Genomic DNA, 19,322 nt, shown 5'->3' with positions numbered 1-19,322 from the left:
TAGGGAGGCAATCTAGTCTTCAGCTTCATGTCCAGCTGTCCAGAAGCGTGGCAAGCCCCTGCCTTGGTTTATAATTATGGACAAATAAGTTATCATTAGAAATGTGTTGTTTTCCCTCAGAAAAAAATACATGCATATATCCATGTGTATGCATATATGTAATAATACATGTATTGATTCCCAATTAAAACAAAGGCTTGAGGTTTTTCAGGCATTTAAACCAACAGATCATATTAGGGTATGAATGGCAGTACAATATGGTAATTGGCTGCTGTCTCAATTCCATCCTGGGCAATCAAAGGCTTATGGTGGAACAAGGAACAATGAGGAAGACACTTAGTAAGTGTAAGAAAAGTAAAAACAGAGGGAAGGGCAGAGTTGATAAATGAGAGACACAGAAAGAGAAAATGCAAAGAGGAAAATAAATAGCCTAAATATCTAATCTAGAAACATATAATTACATACTTTAAAATAACAAATAATATACAAATGACTCATATTTGTAGAAGGTTGACAATATATGTCATTGTGTTGTACTGACAAATGCTGTTAATTTTTAGCGGCAAAATAATTATACAGAAAAATATCAGTGATTAGAATATATAAATTGAAAAACTTATATTTTGAAAAATAACTAAATTAAAGGACAAACATATTGGATAAATTATTTGCATCAAATATAACATACAAAGGGTTTAATCTCTAATGTGTAATTGGTGTACTCCAAATGTATTTTTTGAAATTTCAAAAACTCCAAAAGAGAATGGGATATTAACAGAGAATTCACATGAAGAAAAATATAATTAGAAAAACAGATTACATGCAAAGTTGTAATCAGATATATGCAAATTAAGGCAATCTAGTTTTTAAAATTATCCACCAAATGTAACAAAAAGATCTAAACTTAAAACATTCCTTTCAGTTGAATTTGGGAAGGAAATCAATATGCTCACTAGTTGCTGGTTATATTACCAGTTATACCTAAAACAATAGGACAATATATAGCAAGAATTATAAAGATGATCATACCTTTTGAAAAAGGAGTAAAGTCCTAGGAGTTTATCTCAGGAGCACAAAGGTACATGATTAGGAACATTCACTGAAATTTTGTCCATAAAAACAAGAATAGGAAATGACCTAAATATCTCTCTCTAGAATAATGATTGAATGTGCTTTTTAATCCCATAGAATATTATAACATTTAAATTATCATTATTAAGTTTATGTGAAGGCATTATGTGGCAATGGTAAGTAGAAAAAGCAGCAGTAGTAAGCACAAGAATGACAACTAGGTAAAAATATGTATGCCTGTGGAATATCATTCATTCATTCAGTAAAGATATACTAAGCAACGATTATCTACAGGTCTCATGTTAGAAACAAAGGATATAGTTTCCAGACTCACACTCACAATCTTAAGGAACAAAGACATGTAAAAATACATATCATAATAAAGAAAGTACTATATAATATTTTTTAAAAAGAATTATATGGAATGGAAATTATATGTGATATTGTAAATTTTATGTGTGTTTTTCTCATTTTTTCTTTTTTCTGTATTACAAAACATTAAATGTTCATTGTAAAATACTAGGAAAATATAGAAAAATATAAAGAAGCAATTATCTCCATAGTCCTGGCATCCAGAGGCAGCCACTTCAACAGTATGGCACGTTTTCATTCTGTCCTTTCCAAATGATAATTTCTAGAATTTTAAAAATGTATTTAGATGACATATATACATTTTATGTCTTAATATTTTTTATGTCGTAATATTATCAATTAAAATTATAGCATAAGCAAGTTCCCATACTATTAACAACTCTTTGGAAAATGTTATTTAGTGTTTCATAATATTTCATTGAATAGATGAAATATGGTTTATTTAGCAATGCCCCCATGGTCGATGCCTTGTTTCAAAATCATTATTACCCTTAATAATGTTGTAATGAATATCTTTGTCTGCATTTCCATTAATTTCTCTGTTATAAACTTCTAGTATCTCATTTAATTCTTGAAGCTATAACTTAGTAATAGAACTCAGAGGCATTTTGCCATATGTATCACTTCATAATTCTGAGTATGAATTATGTTATCTATAGTAATTTCAACTGAAGTATCTGAGAATTAACATGATTGGTATCTTAAAGAGAAAAGTAACATTTTAGACTATCATAGAACAACATGTACAGAGTTTACTTCCATTATAAGGTTACTTATAATGGAAGTAAGTACTTCCAAATATAAGGTTACTTCTATTGTAACCTTTTCCAAAACAGAGACATATATTAAAGCTCCCATCTCATCTGCTGAGAAAAAGACAGTAGAACAAGTGCTAACTCAAAAAGCCACAAACATTCTAAAATAACTTTTTTCTATATGAGAACAATATCTATAGCTTATATATTTCAAAAGTTAAAGTCTACACATTTGAATTTCTTAAAACATCCATTACTATGAATATAAAAACACTTTATGAAATAAAAGCTATGTATACATTTAAAACCACAAAGCCCTTGAGCACAGAGGAGTAAAATTCAATGAACTAAGCAAATTTCCCTGTTTAGGGGCAAAAGTATAAAATCAAATAGCAAACTTTTCTGGTAAACAAAAGAAAAAAGAAAATGCTTAATGTGACTTTTTCTAACATCTTCATGACTGCTCTCATTTTGTCAGGTGATATATTTTATACCTGCTTGAATAAGTTGCTTAAGATAATTGGAATAGGTAATAAAATGTTTGTTTTTTTTCAATTTTAAGGTCATAAAAATGAAGTTACTCTAGTGAGTATTAATTCTCATCATAATCTCTCATATCTACACAATTAATATGGCAAATAAGCATTCATCTCACAGATGAGGAAACTGAGGCCTGGTGTGTAATAATAATACAGCCAATCTGATACATGGTGGCATATGGCACGGTAGAAAGAACTGGGGTATGGAATGAGGCTATAAAAATCAATGACTTCAGGAAGAAGCCTTTACAATTGAAGCTTGTTAGCTGGATATGAACAGCAGAGTTATGTAAAATACACAAGTGCCAGGTTTTCTTTTCATAGTTATTGACAAAGAAAGGAAAGAGAACATTTGAAACCTGTAATAAACATTCTTAATTCAAGTATCATTTAAACTCATTAATCATTGGGAATTCGTATCTGTATTTATCTTTAAAAGGAAGCATAAAGAGCTCTGTTACCCGTTTAGACAAAAAAAAAAAAAAAAGAGGTAAAAGAATGAAACTTGCAGAAAGGCCATAAATATAGGACTTACAACATTACTGCCTTAATAGCAATTCTTCACTAATAGAATACATGACACAGTACCTTTACATAATGAAGACTAAACATAGCAGAAACTACATAATGGCTGTTCCACTGTGGATCAATTTGAGTCTAACATAACAGAAATGATCACCGATCCCAAGACGTTATGGAATAGTAAACTTACGATATTGTGCTGCTTTTCAAGTTTATGTGACTATGATTATTTAATTTTCTTTTGTGCATGCTCAAGTATAGCTGTTATGTGACTACACATGAGAGAACCTGAAATTAATTTGTCTGTATGAGATCAGTGACTGTACAAATTCTTATGAAAACTAACATGCCATGACAATAGTAATTTTGATAAAATTACAGCAAGTGCTGCAATTCTCTGCCATCTGGCTGTCTCGTCATAACTACTTTGATGTGCTTTTTATTACTTATTTATTTACTTAAACTACTGGTATAGTTTTAGAGCATGTAAATTATCACAATGGAAGATTTTGAATATTAAAGGAAGACTATCTTCACATATAAATGCCAAACTTTACACAAAATTATGAGACTCTAGCCTTTTTGATGGAAAAAATATTACTTAAGGAAAGGTTATATTTTAGAAAGTTTCTTCATTCATTTGCTATACTTTGTTACTATGTTCAATCCTTAAAGCACAGCAGCCCTCTCTATGAAGCTGCCCTTGAATTTTTTTCTACAGCAATGAAGTACCATATATTCAACTATTGTTTACATCCCTAAGTGTGGAATTCGGTACCTTCAACTTGATTGCATACTTCCTAAATTTCCCATCATTGTGTAGTTACTATTACATGAGTACTAACCAGACCAACATCATTTGCATCATTTATGAAATATGGAAGTCACATCAAATCTCTATCCAACATAAGTCCTTTTCATTTTACAGACTAAGAAAAACGAAGATTCAAATTATTCAAATTAGTTCATAATAGCTACCCTTCATGTGCTTAAGGTCCAATTTTATTTAAGGACCAGAAACTTCTGTTTCCTTACAGTCAAATGACATCTTTTCACAATATTCATGTTGCCTAAATTCTCTGCCTCCAACTCTCATAAAAATTCAAGTCTCTACTGTGTGTTAAAGGCACAAAGGATGAGGCCTGATACATATCCCCAAAGAACACTTTTTCGAAGTCGGCAGATAGTTGACATATTTAATGGTAACACTTTGTCATGCAGGAAATGATTTTAGCCCATTTTCCAGTGGGTCAGAAGGTATACCATAAACCCCACAGAAATAACACTTGTTGATGACTTGGAAAGAAAGCAGATAATTGCAAGTAATATTTTTTTCTGATAAATAAGAATGTAAATGGGGTTGAATAATATTAGCCAAAAAAGCAACTTAGTGACATCTTAATCGTGTGTTCAATCAGGATATTTGATTATCTACACTGATGATATCCATACCATAATACATGGTAAAAAAAATTTCAAAAACCTCTTTTGACTCAGTTGGCATAAAAAACTTCTTGTAGGTGGTAGAAAATAGCTTAGCTGTAATTCACTTGGAACTAATTTCAGTCATTGCTAAAGCATGCTGGGTTGAAAATTAGTGTCAAATGACAAAATGGCATGACTTCTTAAAAGCATTTGAACTCAAATTTTATATGCCCACAATGCACCTGAATTAAGGTTTTCAGGATCTGTGACTAAACCACAGTTACATATTGCAACGATATTCTCACCTCAATCTTAAAGAAAATTGTACCTATTATTACATTCAAGATTTAGAAAGGCATATCTCATAGATATGCCCTTCTGTATAATCTAAAGCACATAATTAGTATAAAAAACAATAATGCAATGATATATAGTCTGTAAAACAAAATATTATCTGATTTCAGATGCTATAAATAACATATAATAAAGCTATTTTTTCTAACACAGATAAAGTTGTTAAAATAACTTTTAATTCCTGAAAGCATCTCAAAATAAAACCAAAATAAACATTCTTAACACAAATGCGTAAAACTATGAGATTGTTTTTGAATAATACAGACCCTCTTGTATGTTATCCAAATACTTTTTTTAGTGGTCCAATTTTACCTTTGTCTAAAATGTTTTAAGATTATCAGTAATAGAACAAATGTCTTCTTGAAATGTTCAGACTCATATTTGTCAGTACCATTTACAGTTCTTCTCACTATGCACTCCCTATCAAATACACTAAATAGAGTTACTGATGCCCTGTCCATCTTTTTTACTGCAATTTCACATGTGAATACAGTAATTATTTAGTAGCCTTTAAACCATTCCTGTTTTCATTATTTACTCACAGCATGATACATCTGAGGTAGTAAAAACTCAGAGAAAACATAACAAACACCTGGGTTTTCAAATAGACTAGCAAATTTGAAATGTGGAAACTGCAGAGTCACACTGTGGTAAACCTATTTGATGTTTTTTTCCTAATGAAATAAACTTACAAGATTGTGTTTTCCCCATAAAGTTGAATTTCTTATTTTGAACATGAGCTTTCTACTAAGAGGAATTGTTGTACATCGTTCTGGGTGTCATTAATGACGCTCTGTATCACCAGGGAGTTTTGTCCATCTAAATCTAAAACTGTGGCAAACTAAAGGGTTTAGTTGGAGATTAATTAATATTAAAGAGTATATTTTGTTCATAGCACTGTGCAGTAAGTCAACACACTTTCAGTTTACTCCCTGTTTGAATTAAGCTAAGTATGGCCTGCCTCCAGCCAAAAAGTATGTTATGAAGAGTAAAACAGATGCTAAGATTCTACGATGACAATGTTGAACATGAAAGAAAAGAACTGCTACCTCTAAACTTCAATCAGTGAGAGGAAATTTGGATTCTTTTCCTGTTCCATTTCCTACTCTCCTGCAGGAATAAAATTTATCAAATCTCTCTGTCTGCCAACCCAAAGGTCAACACAAATGATAACTTTCTTTTCAAAACAAGTGAACTTCTAAGGTAAGAAATCAAAAACATTCTCATTACATATTTTATAATTCCTGAAATAAAAGCTCTTTATCAATCATAAGCAAAACAGGGTACCAGGAGTGGAAAAAAATATACAATCTATTTTTTAATTGCCATTAAACAAAATTCAAGAAGAAAAAGAAGACTTTTCTGCTTAAAATGTTCTTTTTCTGTTAAGTGGCTCTTTAAAGAAAGGTATCTTTTAGACTGAGAAAACAATGGTGATGTAAGTAATACTTGCTATGATATCAGTGTGCAGATGCCTATGATATTTCATTTGTGGAGGGGACAAATATAGTTTTATAAGCTCTTTAATATATATTTTTTAAATTGACATTATTTTAGCAAACAAATGTTTTGTTTCAGATATTCTATGTTGTTTTGGTTCTTCTCTTACTACTATAAATTTTAGAATGATATTTACTTGATGAGAAAATACTTGTCTGTATTCACATCAAATCAAGTCTCTAAGCCACATGATTCTACCTGATACTTCTTTATAATAATAAAATGCATTTTGAGCTTTGCTTTTTTCTTGAATATGAGGCTGACATTTGTGTTAACTTTCAATGAGATTTTGTCTTATATATTTTAAAAGAATACATTATTGATACAGATGTTTACTTTTCTTACTATAGAAAGGCCAAAGAAGAGTTATTTATCTTTACATATCCATAATAGGAATTTTATTTCCGTGGTGTCCACTACAGAGACACACTGACAAAAGGAAGACCCCCTCCATGTAAGATGATAATTTTCATAATACACACAGTTAAACTGGTAAAAGTAAGGTCATCAAAATTCTTCAATTTTTACTTCAATTTGAAATAAAATGATGTGAAATATAGTTATTGTGGGTACCAACTTGAAAAAAGAAACATTTTATATACTTGGACCAATAGGTCATGTATACAAATCGTTTTTTTTTCCTGGCAATTTTGAACTGCTTATCTTTCATAGGATTTCTTATGGCTATTTACATTTTCACTCAGTGAAAATCAATTACCTTCTTGCAATAAGCCTCATTTACTACCTTTGAGTATAATAGAAACACCATTAGGATGATGACATTACCCAAAAGAAGGGCACTACACAGTTGGTAGACATAAATTAAGGGCCCTTTCACATATGCATTAGAAATACTGCTGTGACTGAAATATGCATAAAGTCTGTGTCTATTAGAGCTATTAGTGTGTGGGGGTGATGATTTTGAAGGGGGAGGGAAGGATTGGTAGATTGTGATCTACTACTTTGACAAAATTATGTATTTCCTTTTTTGCCTGGTATGTGCCATTGATGCAATAAGCCTGGGCCCCCAGCTGAGTTGCATTTGGAAATGCCACTGAGCATGGTACACGCGCTTCACTTCCCTTTGCCGAAACAAGACACTGTCAGGAATAGAGTGCATATGTGCCGCCAAGCCCACTCCTCCTCCATCACCCTGACCTCCACGGCTTTGCGGATGTCTGCCTGGGTGAAGCCACCACTCATGTGGAAAACAGCTCCTGCAGATCAATTCATAGGATTTAGGGACATTTAACTTCCATCAAGCTCACATCATCTTATTGGTATTTGAGGACTAACTTATTACTGAACAATAATGGCCACAACATAGAGAATTGTATACTTCCCAGGGCAAGAAAAAAAAAAACACTAATCTAGAAACTCCCCCCTCCGAGACTAGGAAACAGAGGAAACCACACTTATACCCAGTTATTTTTATCTGAGTTCTTATAAGCTTAAGGAAAACAAAATTATAATACATGTTGACCTCGGGGTATGAGTGAAGGTTATGTACCTTATAAAAAAGTGTTAGGATTACAAATTATAATTTCTGATGAATTGTTTTCAGATTCATTTATCATTTAGGCAGTCTTACAAATATTGGAGACGTGGATAGTTCTTCATTAAAGAATTTTGAATCACGAACATGTAAGGATTACAAGAAGGGCTTAAAAGAAGTGTAGTAGAATGGTAGGAACTAACAGGTTGTCATTTTTGAACCTCAGAAGAATTGGCAAATGCTAGAAATTAATATTTTCTTTCAAAATGATAAATATGTAAAACTTTGTTTTCATTACTGACTTCTCAAATCCATATCACTGTGCTTTTCCGAAAAAAATTCCCCTAACCTGGTAATGTTAAAATATCTGAGATCAAAGAGCTGTGTAGGTAACTTACTAAGAATTAACACAGTCTAATTTTAGATATTATTATACTTTTATGAAAAGATTTATTGTAATAAGTTCAATTTTTTAAAGCTTTTATAATGTTAATCTTACAAGAATTTGAAAAGCAAAATACTGAAAATGTGTCCTACAGATGTTATTTTTACCACTTATTGTGGAAAAGTGGTAAAAATGTACACACTTATTGTATAAGACAAATCTCTATGTCTTATACAATAATACTATTTCTGGAATCATAGTTAAATCTATATATCGTATTTTATTACTATAAAGAAAGCCAGCAATATTGTGAAAATAATTTAATCATCACGTTCTTACTATGTTCTTATGAAATGAAAAAGAAATTTTCTCTCAAATAAGCATTGAACCTCAATCTATGCTGGAATAACAAACAATCTAGAGAGACAATGACATTTGTAGTGTAGAGCCTGCAACTCTAAAACAGCCATTATGTTTTTCTTTAAAGTCATTATGGACAAACTAAATTATGTGATCTTACGCTACAAATGTACTGAGACATTTTAATATGTTTGAAATTCTGTAAATAATATTTTTCTAAGTAGGATACATTTAGTTAAATTAAGTGACACAATGATACCTCTGCATATAAACTCAGTTCTGTAGAGAATAATACAATAAAGAAATAGACTTCCCTTAGTCAACCTCCTTTGTGCTTGGAGCCTGATAAGCGGGGCCAAATCCCTATGAAATTTGGCTTGCTGAGTTCATCACCTGCATTTTATATGTCCATCAAATAAATGAGAGGCCCACAAAGTTCATATAGATCAAGATCTCAGGATCTAAATGAACTCCCAAGAAATATTGCTTCAGATTAATGACTCAGAAATCAAAAGGATATAGGTCATAACAAGTGAACAATTAGTTTCCATCAACATTTTAAGTACTAATATTATGTGACATGGTATATTTTAATTTTAATTCGCCAGCTCATGTCTTGTAGTAATACTGTATTTCCTAATGTTTCTGATTTAATTCCCTTTAAAAAGTCAGACTGCTATGGAAAGAAGCCATACTCATAATCGAGAAACAAAATGAACAAATAACGCTTCAGATTGATATAATACAATCATGCCTCAGATACATAATTGTATTATACAATTATGATACATACATACATATGCCTCAGTAAAAAAAAATTGTAGGGAAAAATACTAATGAGACAGTGTAAATGAAAATGGAAACTGAAGGTGTAATTGAGGTAACCATACAAGTAACAGGCATACAAACAACAAATGGATTGGACAGATTTATCATTCCTTTGCTATAATTAGAGGTGAGCTTTCTTGTTCCCATTGAAAGAAGAGAGTTGGTTTGAAGTTGTGGGGACAGTTTTCCTTTTCTTATTTTAATTAGTTCAGCAAAGTGGAGTTGAAAGAGCTAACAGGAGGATAAAATAAATCCAAACTGCTTGCAAGTACCTCGGGACAATTACCTTACTCTTTTTAGATCCAACATAATCAACTCCTGCAATTTAATGGATCTATTTTAAAAGATAGCGGCGCTTGCTTTTCCCCTAATCCTTGTAAAAAGAAGACACACCTGGCAGAGGTGGGAGGCCTTGGCTTTTAAAAAAAGGATGGACAGCCCTTCCAGCAATTCCATCCCAGCTGTTTAGGGAGGGGCAGTTTCATCTGTCTCCAGGGCACAAGTGGTAAATGAGCTAATTGCAGCAGCAATGATTTATGCACAAGATTGTATGTTGTCTGATAATTACAGGCACAAAAATTGCCCACGCTACAAAGCTGGCCCAAAAAAGTCTGTTTCAAGTGTAGAGAGGTAGAACTTAAATCTTGGTCAAAAGAAATTATAAACAACTTACCAGGGGAAAAAAATTATATGTGTATACACACACACACACACACACACACACATACACAATTACATATATATTTATTTACATACTCTGTTTTACATGATCTTATTTTTGTTTCCATTTTCAGGTCACTTAACATCTATCCTAATTTCTGCTGTTCTGATTTTGATTTTTCTATTTTCTTAATTCCTTCTACATTTATAACTGGAATTCTCCTGTAGGAAAGAGTTGTTTCTTCTCTCCCATTCATTTATTTATTCAGTATACATTTATAACAGTATAAATTCATGAATATTTATCTTAAGTTGTGGCTTAAGATAAATTCTGAGAAATTATATTTCCCAGTTGGGCATGGCTATTAATTATTTGAAGGTTTCGAATATCACAGTAACCTAAACGAATATGTTAAATGAAAATATAATTATGCACTTTATAACGACCATTTTAGTTAGTAACAGACCACAGGTATACAGTAGTCCCACAAGATCATAACTGAGCTGAAAAATTCTTATCACTTAAGTGATAACTTGATAAATGTGACCCTGTGTAGGCCTAGGCTAATGTGTGTGTTTATGTCTTAGTTTTTAACAAAAAAGTTAAAAAGTAAAAATGTCTACAGGCCAGGCACAGTGGCTCATGCCTGTAATCAATCCCAGCACTGTGGGAGGCCAAGGCCGGCAGATCACCTGAGGCCAGGAGTTCAAGACCAGCTGGCCAACATAGCAAAACCCTGTCTCTAGTAGAAATATAGAAATTAGCTGGGTGTGGCAGCACACACCTGTAATCCCAGCTACTCAGGAGGCTGAGGTAGGAGAATTGCTTGAATCCAGGAGGCGGAGGTTGCAGTGAGCTGAGATCATGCCACTGCACTCCAGTCTGGGCGACAGAGTGAGGCTCTATCTCAAAAAAAAAAAAAAAAAAAAAATTTAAAAATACAAAGTTTATACAATAAGGATATAAAGACAGAAAATATTTCTCAACAGCTGTACAATGTGTTTGTGTTTTAAACTGAGAATTATTATAAAAGAGTCAAAGTTAAAAAAATTTAAGTTCATAAAGTAAAAAAAGTTACAGTAAGTTAAGGTTAATTTATTATTAAAGTAAGAAAAATATTTTTTTATGAATTTAGTGTAGCCTAAGTGAACAATGTTTATAAAGTTTACACTAATGTACAATAATGTCCTAGGTCTTCACATTTGGACTCACCCAATGCAACTTTCAGCCCTACAAGCTCCATTCATAGTAAATGACTTATACAGGTGTCTCTTTTTTTTATCTTTTATGCCATAATTTTACTGTGCCTTTTCTATGTTTGAGCATGTGTAGATACACAAATACTTTTTTACAATTGCCTACAGGATTCAGTATACTAACATGCTGTATAGGTTTGTAGCCTAGGAGCAATAGGCTATACGGTATAGCCTAGCTGTGTAGTAGGCTATACCATTGAGGTTTGTGTAAGTATACTCTACAATGTTTGCACAATGTCAGAATTGCCTAAGGATACATTTCACAGAATATATGGGGTCAGTTAGGGATACATGACTGTAGAAAGTTATCTTGTCATGAAATAGATTCTGATTGGCATTTTTGTTAATGACTACTTTGTGCTACAAAAAGTCACCTTGCCTCACTTTCATATACCCATTCTGTATACATTTTATATACGCATTAACTGACTCAGCACACCTTGGTAGTGGTTGGTGAATGGAGTGATAAGAATAATACATTTCTGAAGGATGTTTTAGGTCCAGGCAAAAGTGCCCAGAAAAGTTCTATACAATTGCAAGGTGAGAGCTGTTCAGCAGATTCTAGTTTTTGCGATTGCTTTGTTTCAGAATTATATCTAAGTAATCTCAGAATTTGAAAAGAATTCCTTTTATTTTAAACTCTTTATTTGGAGATAATTTTAGACTTACAGAAGAGCTGTGAAAATAGTACAGAGCTCCCATATATCCTTCACCCAGTTTCTCTATGTTAACATCTTGCATTACCATTGCATGATTATCAATACTAAGAAATTAACATTGGTGTGACAGTATTAGCTAAACTATAGGCTATGTATTTGTATTTCATTAGCTTTTTCCACTAATGTCCTTTTTCTTTTCCAGGATCCAATCTAGGATACCACACTGCATTTAGTTATCATGTCTCCTTAGTCTCCTCTAACCTGTGATAATTCGTCAGTAATTTCCCTTGTCTTTCATGACCTTTATGCTTTTGAAGAAAATTAATCAGTAACATATCCCTTACTTTTGACTTGTCTAACGTTTTCTCATAATTAAACTGAGATTACAGATTTAGGGGAAGAGTACCACAGAGCTGTGTGTGCCCTTCTCATTACATCGTTTCAGAAGGCACATGCTGATATGTTTTATCACCAGTGATGTTACCTTTGATCACTTGCTCTCTGCCATGTTTTTCCACTGTAAAATAACTATATTTCCTTAGTGATTAATAAATACTTGGACAACTTATATGAAAATGTCTTGCTTTTCCTTAAACTGTCACTAATCTTAGCCTCCACTGATGGATCTTGCTTACAGCAATTATTGTTATACTGTTCCGATGTTGATTTTTCTATTTTCTTAATTCCTTCTACATTTATAACTGGAATTCTCCTGTAAGAAAGAGTTGTTCCTTCTCTCCTATTCATTTATTTATTCAGGATGCGTTTATAACAGTATAAATTCATGAATATTTATCTTAAGTTGTGGCTTATATTTATTGCTTTGCTCAAATCGTTCCAGCTTTGGCCACTGAGAGAGTTTTCAGATTGGCTCCTGTACTCCTTCAACATGCTCCCATTTTATTCGTAAAGCAATTCCTAGCTTTTTGGGACCAATCTGCTCTATCTTAAGTAATCACTGTGAAGTTGCTCTACTCTATGGAAACTGAATATTTCATCTGACGAACTATATATTCCTTCAAGGCTGATCTTGTATCTTTCCACACCTAGCAAAGTAGCTGGCAAGAGATAGGCATTTGTTGACTGTGCTTCAACTGAAAGCTTATTTATTCTCCTTATTTATTCTGAACTTGAGAAAGGTAAAAACTATTCACCATATTCTGTGCATGTTCTTAAATTTATGTTCGCTACTTAATCACCGCTCATTTTTCTTATTACTTTTGGAATAGTCCTAGTTCTCCTGAACATTACTTAGAGATAATCATCATCAGTATCATTTTGAAAAAGTCATCACTAAGCCCTGACCCACCTATGTCTCTGTGACAGACACTATAAAGAGCACATTAATAGGAGTGTCTTCTCTACCTGTCTCCTGCTCTAAACCCGAAAAAAATTCAAAAATGTAATCCACAAACACAACATACATGCTTTATGAATATTTAGCAAAACAGGATTATAAAATAAAATCTATGTGCACCTGTCCCTTGGTATTCATGGGGGATTGGTTCCAGGACTCCCTTTGTATACTAAAATCAAGTCCCTTATATATTTTACATATAAAATAGCCCTAACTACATTTTGAATCAGAGGTTGGTTAAACCCACTGATGCAGAACCTGCAGATACATAGAGTCAACTGTAGTGATCTTAAAATTAATAGTTACAGGGATTTACTTTTTTTTCTTTTAGCAGAACTCTGTTCAAATAGATATTTATGGTATGCTTATTATATGATAAGCATTGATAAACCATTACATGATAAACTAACCTATCATAAGAGTTAGGTATTACTATTATGACTATTATGCAGATATGGAAAACTGAGAGATGGAGAGGTAAGTAACTTGCCCAAGGTCATATAACTCCTAAGTCATCAGCCAGTATTTAAACTGAAGCAGCCTGATTATAGCACCTACATGTTTAACCATTCTACCACACTGCCTTTGCAGGAGCTCATCACTGAAAGCAGAGCTACCCTCACTGAAGTAGAGAGTGGGAATGCTTACTTAGCCTCCCCTCTAGGCTCAACCTCAGTGTCCCTGAACCCTGAGGCTCTAAGGAACAAAGTTTGAAAATCCAGGTACTAAACCAATTCCCATTAGTCCTCAGGTTTTGACACTCTGTGTCCAGAGCTGGATTCTACTCAAAGATAATCATCATCAGTATCATTTTAAATCTTCCCCCAGCCAGTGTTGCAGTAGGATTACTTGATAGGTCTATAATTGTGCACATATGGCGCCATATTGAAAAGGCTTAAGAGCCAATTGGCTTTCTAAAGTTGGTTTTTCCCGGAGACTCCTGAAATTCTCCATCACTATGATGTCCCAGAACTTACCTTGCCAGATGTGCCCATTAGCAGCTTAACATTTGTTTGTTTTTGCTAGTGATTACCAGGGTCTACCTAATGAAGAAAATTGGCCTGCCTCTAAATATTTCTTTTTTTTTCTTTTGAGAAGGAATCTCGCTCTGTCACCCAGGCTGGAGTGCAGTGGCGCAATCTCGGCTCACTGCAAGCTCCGCCTCCTGGGATACACCATTCTCCTGCCTCAGCCTCCCCAGTAGCTGGGACTACAGGTGCCCGCCACCGCTCCCGGCTAATTTTTTGTATTTTTTAGTAGAGACGAGGTTTCACTGTGTTAGCTAGGATGGTCTCGATCTCCTGACCTTGTGAACCGCCCACCTCAGCCTCCCAAAGTGCTAGGATTACAGGCCTGAGCCACCGCGCCTGGCCTAAATATTTCTTTCTCTTATCAAGATTACCTTTAATTCTAACTTTCATTTTACCTCAGCTAACCATTTCCCACAATTCATCATGGTTTTAAAGGAGATTCAAGCAAGCATAGTCTTTTATTTAGTGTTTTTTTAGAAAAACAGAGAGCAGAAGTAGAAATTTGGTTCAGTTAATGAATTTAAGTCTTATTGTTCAATTCCCACCTATGAGTGAGAACATGCAGTGTTTGGTTTTTTGTCCTTGCGATAGTTTGCTGAGAATGATGTTTTCCAGCTTCACAGGAAGGGGAACATCACACACTGGGGCCTGTTGTGGGGTGGGGGGAAGGGGGAGGGACAGCATTAGGAGATATTCCTAATGTAAATGACGAGTTAATGGGTGCAGCACCAACATGGCACGTGTATACATATGTAACAAACCTGCACGTTGTGCACATGTACCCTAGAACTTAAAGTATCATAAAAAAAAAATATATATATATATATATATATATAAAAACTTGAAAAAAGTGAATTTAAGTGCACATATCAGAACTAAGCATTTGGATACCTGGAGAGTATTTGTGAATTTTTTTCACTCTTTTGAGCACCATACTTAATTTTATTTTCTTGATTGCTTACTGTATTTGTTAAACCAACTGAAAAATATGTCTGATTCCTTGGCGTAACTTCAACTTTTTGTGCATACTTCCATGTTTAGTAATTTCTGCCAAATCTTTGAAAAACAGAACAAGACTTGAGGAGACTCTGGGATTAAAATAATTTGTGCTATGGATGTTATGATGATGAAGTCCTGATTTTCTGGGTCAATTGACAAATAAAATACATTAGAGGTCAATTCTAGATTTCATAACAGATTTTTGGAAGAGGAAAGTATCCAAAAATTATTTTGTTTGACCTGTTTCACTTTCTGGCCTCTCAGCAGGCTCCCTACCATTTGTGTCAATGTGTCTCTGTGGTTAATAGTGCTCTTGGCATGGAGCATGGTTGAAGACCCAGATAGTGAATTTAACTCAAATTCTATCCTCTAACAACAGGACAGTTCTCCTGGGGAACAATTCTATTGTTGGAAGTGCTTTCCTTTGGATGTGCCTAAGAAAAGACATCTTTTGATGAGAAAAAGAGGGAGGGAGAACAGAGAGAGAAAGAAAGTTTAGAAGGCAAGTTTAGAAGGTGAAAGTGAAAAAAAGAGACTTACAAAAGAAATGTTTTTCATATGTCATAAGGTCAAATTTTTTCATAAGTTTTAATTTCATCATTTGATGAAGTAACTTTCAAATGTTGATACCTAATCAAGTGTTGATATCTAATGTAGTTAAGTGTTTGCTGTGGATAGTTAGTTATGTATTAATATAAATATGATAAAAATTATTTCCAAAATTATTATTTTAACTTATTCATCTCTCATTAAACCACCACTCTATGACAAGTAATGTATGCTGTAGGGTTACAAGCTATGATCCTTAGTCTACTAAACTTTACATATTAGAAGTTTTTGTTTTGTTTTAAGTTCAGGATTTGAAACAAAAAACAGTCAAAGGAAAATGCAACAAAAAGAATTTTAAGGGGACATATACAAAGAATTATTTAAATGCAATAGGCAATGTTATCGAAATGTAATGCTTTCAAATGTAATATGCACAATGATATTTAAGAGGTCATGCTCTAAGTTTCAACTGTTTCAGATCCTGATTCTTCCACTTACTAGCTCTTTGACCTTGAACAACCTTCACTACACTGTCTCTCAGTCACTAATTTGTAAATTATGTATGATATTAATACCTAAATTCATATGGTAATAAGTGCAAAATGGAGTCCTGGCCAACAACATGGTAGGCACTTGGTACATTTCAGTATTCTTTTTAAAGAGACAAAGGGAAAGAAGTCAGAAATTATAGATGTACAGCCTTTAAAAATTAAGATAAAGTTCCTATGGAACAACAAAAAATATGAGAAAGGTCAAGAAGCATATGATATTCACAAAGATAATGGGTATTATGCTATAAAATATTTACAGAAGCTGACTGAAAATTACTCTTTTAAAAGAAATAACCAGGAAATCAGTGTTAATAGCAAGCACTTAAAACAGTACCTGGCTCATGATAGTTGTTTTATAAATATTGGTTAAACTAATAAAATAAAAGGCGATTTAGTTCTATGATTCCTGAGAATAAGGAACAAATTGATGTGAATATTTACTTTTATTGAGGTGGCTACAATCATTAAAACCTAACCCCAAAGCATGAAGACTAACAATAAACTCATAAAAAGAAAAATTTAACATTATCAGGTATCAAATAAAGATGGGTCAAGCCATAGTGGTTTGAGTTTCAGAAAGGCATTGAAAATAATATTGGCTACTGGAAGACAGAAACATGGTTATGCAAAAATGGTCAAAGCTAAAAAAAAAATAAAATAAAGGACTGTAAAAATAGACACAACAGAGCCTATGTCTTGAGAAAAAAAAAGCAACGGAATATGTTATAAATACTAAGTGTCTTCCAAAAATGAAAGTCATTTAACTCCTCCAGTCATCCACCTGGCAATGCTGAATTACATATATTTGTGTATTTGCACAATATTTGCACAATGGATCTCAGACTTTCCTATGCACTATCTGGAGGATGCATACAGATTGTTGCCCTCGACTCCCACCCTACTTGGGTGGGACCTGAGAACTCATTTCTAGCAAGTTGCCAGGAGATGCGCATGCTGCTGGTGTGGGAACTGCTGTTATAGTTAAGAGTAGATTTAGCTTCTGGATCCCAAGATTGAAACCACAACTCTTCCAGTTACTGGTTGACACTAAAGCTAGTAATTTCAAACATGATTCTAACTGATAGCCATTAAAGGTTCAAATATTTTCTACTGAAAAACAGCATTTGCACCAATAAATTGCTATTATTTGCATCAATAATTAAGGGTTTAACCCTTTAGGGCCTAGAACTGAGAAGTCTTGGTGCTAAAATACAAGGTAATCTTATAGCTGACTTTATCAGTTAGCCACACTTCAGAAGGAAAAAAATAAAAACAATAAACAAATGATAAAATGTCTTAAACCCTGTCTTATTACAGAGGTCAGACATGATACCAGAAAACAGCTGCGAGCTAGAAAAGCTGGGTCAATAGCATTAAGAAGTTGCAGCTCCTCTGGGGTTGATGTGGTGAAGCACCAAGGCATCATATGTATTCATCTGCATATGGAGAAAATATCTCAACTATGTTTTGCTCGAAGTATTTATAGCATGCTCATCCAGAAGCATTATCACATGTTAGTAATACATTTAAAACACAGCAATTATATACTATATTAAGGGCATTTGTGCTTATAATGTTAGTTTTAATCATTAATTCATTCAACAATGCTTTTTGAGTTTGTGGTATCTGTGTTGTGCACTGTTCCAGGCTCTGAGGGACAGGAGTGAAAGATCTGGGACAGTCCCTGTCCTCATTCAGGGAGGGCATTAACTTTTAAATGCTTATATTCTCAAAAGAAAGGCAGACAATAAGATGTAGCAAATGAGTAAACTAGACAATTTTAGACAGCACTAAGTCCTAGGAAGGAAATAAAAGAAAGTGATGAGGTTTGGCTGGGGACAACTTCAAATAACTGTTCTGCTGAGCACTAGGTCCCAAGCACTATTTCTAAGTACTTAGTCATTCATCAAGCAACTTATGTTACACTGACTTTGTGCTGGCACTATTTCAAATGCCTTATAAACATTGATTTACTTAATCACATCACAGCCCAATAAGGCTGGAATTACTATTCAAAATATTCAGATGAAAAAGTGGAAACAGAAAGATTAAGTAAATAGGCCAAGGTCATACAGCTAGTAAGAATTTGGAACCAGGGATTTTGTCTCCCAAGTCTGTGCTCCTAATTCTTTTATTTACTATACTGGCACTTGATTTTCATATATTATCTCACTTAACCATCACAAGTATCAACTGAGGAATTATACCTCATACGGCAGAAGGGGCAACTGAAACACAAGAGAAAAAGAGATTTTGTCAAGGGTCGAATTTGTACCCTCACAGTCTGATTCCAGTCTCTTCTTGACCATTTCATCTTACTGCCTCTAGATTACCTTTACGGAGAAATCATCATGGTCTAAAAGATAAAAGAAGTAAAAACACTAAAGCAAAATGACTTTATGTTTATATGTCATATAAAATATTAGACCAAAGAACTAAGGCTTATTTTAAGATTTTATCACCGAACACCATGTAAAGTCAGTGATTTTACGGGAAGCCCCACAAACACAGTCCGCATTCCAATAAAATCCAATATGAAGCATCAGCAACTACATTCTTGTCTTTCTTTCCCTACTTATTCACTGTCTTTTCCTTTAACAATAAAATTCTCCAACAATGCAGGATAAAATAAAGACAATATTATAATATGAAG

Source organism: Symphalangus syndactylus, chromosome 6 (genome assembly GCF_028878055.3).
Source record: "Symphalangus syndactylus isolate Jambi chromosome 6, NHGRI_mSymSyn1-v2.1_pri, whole genome shotgun sequence".
NCBI classification, from domain to species: domain Eukaryota; kingdom Metazoa; phylum Chordata; class Mammalia; order Primates; family Hylobatidae; genus Symphalangus; species Symphalangus syndactylus.
The sequence above is the reverse complement of the archived record's forward strand: the minus strand, read 5'-3'. Positions refer to the sequence as shown.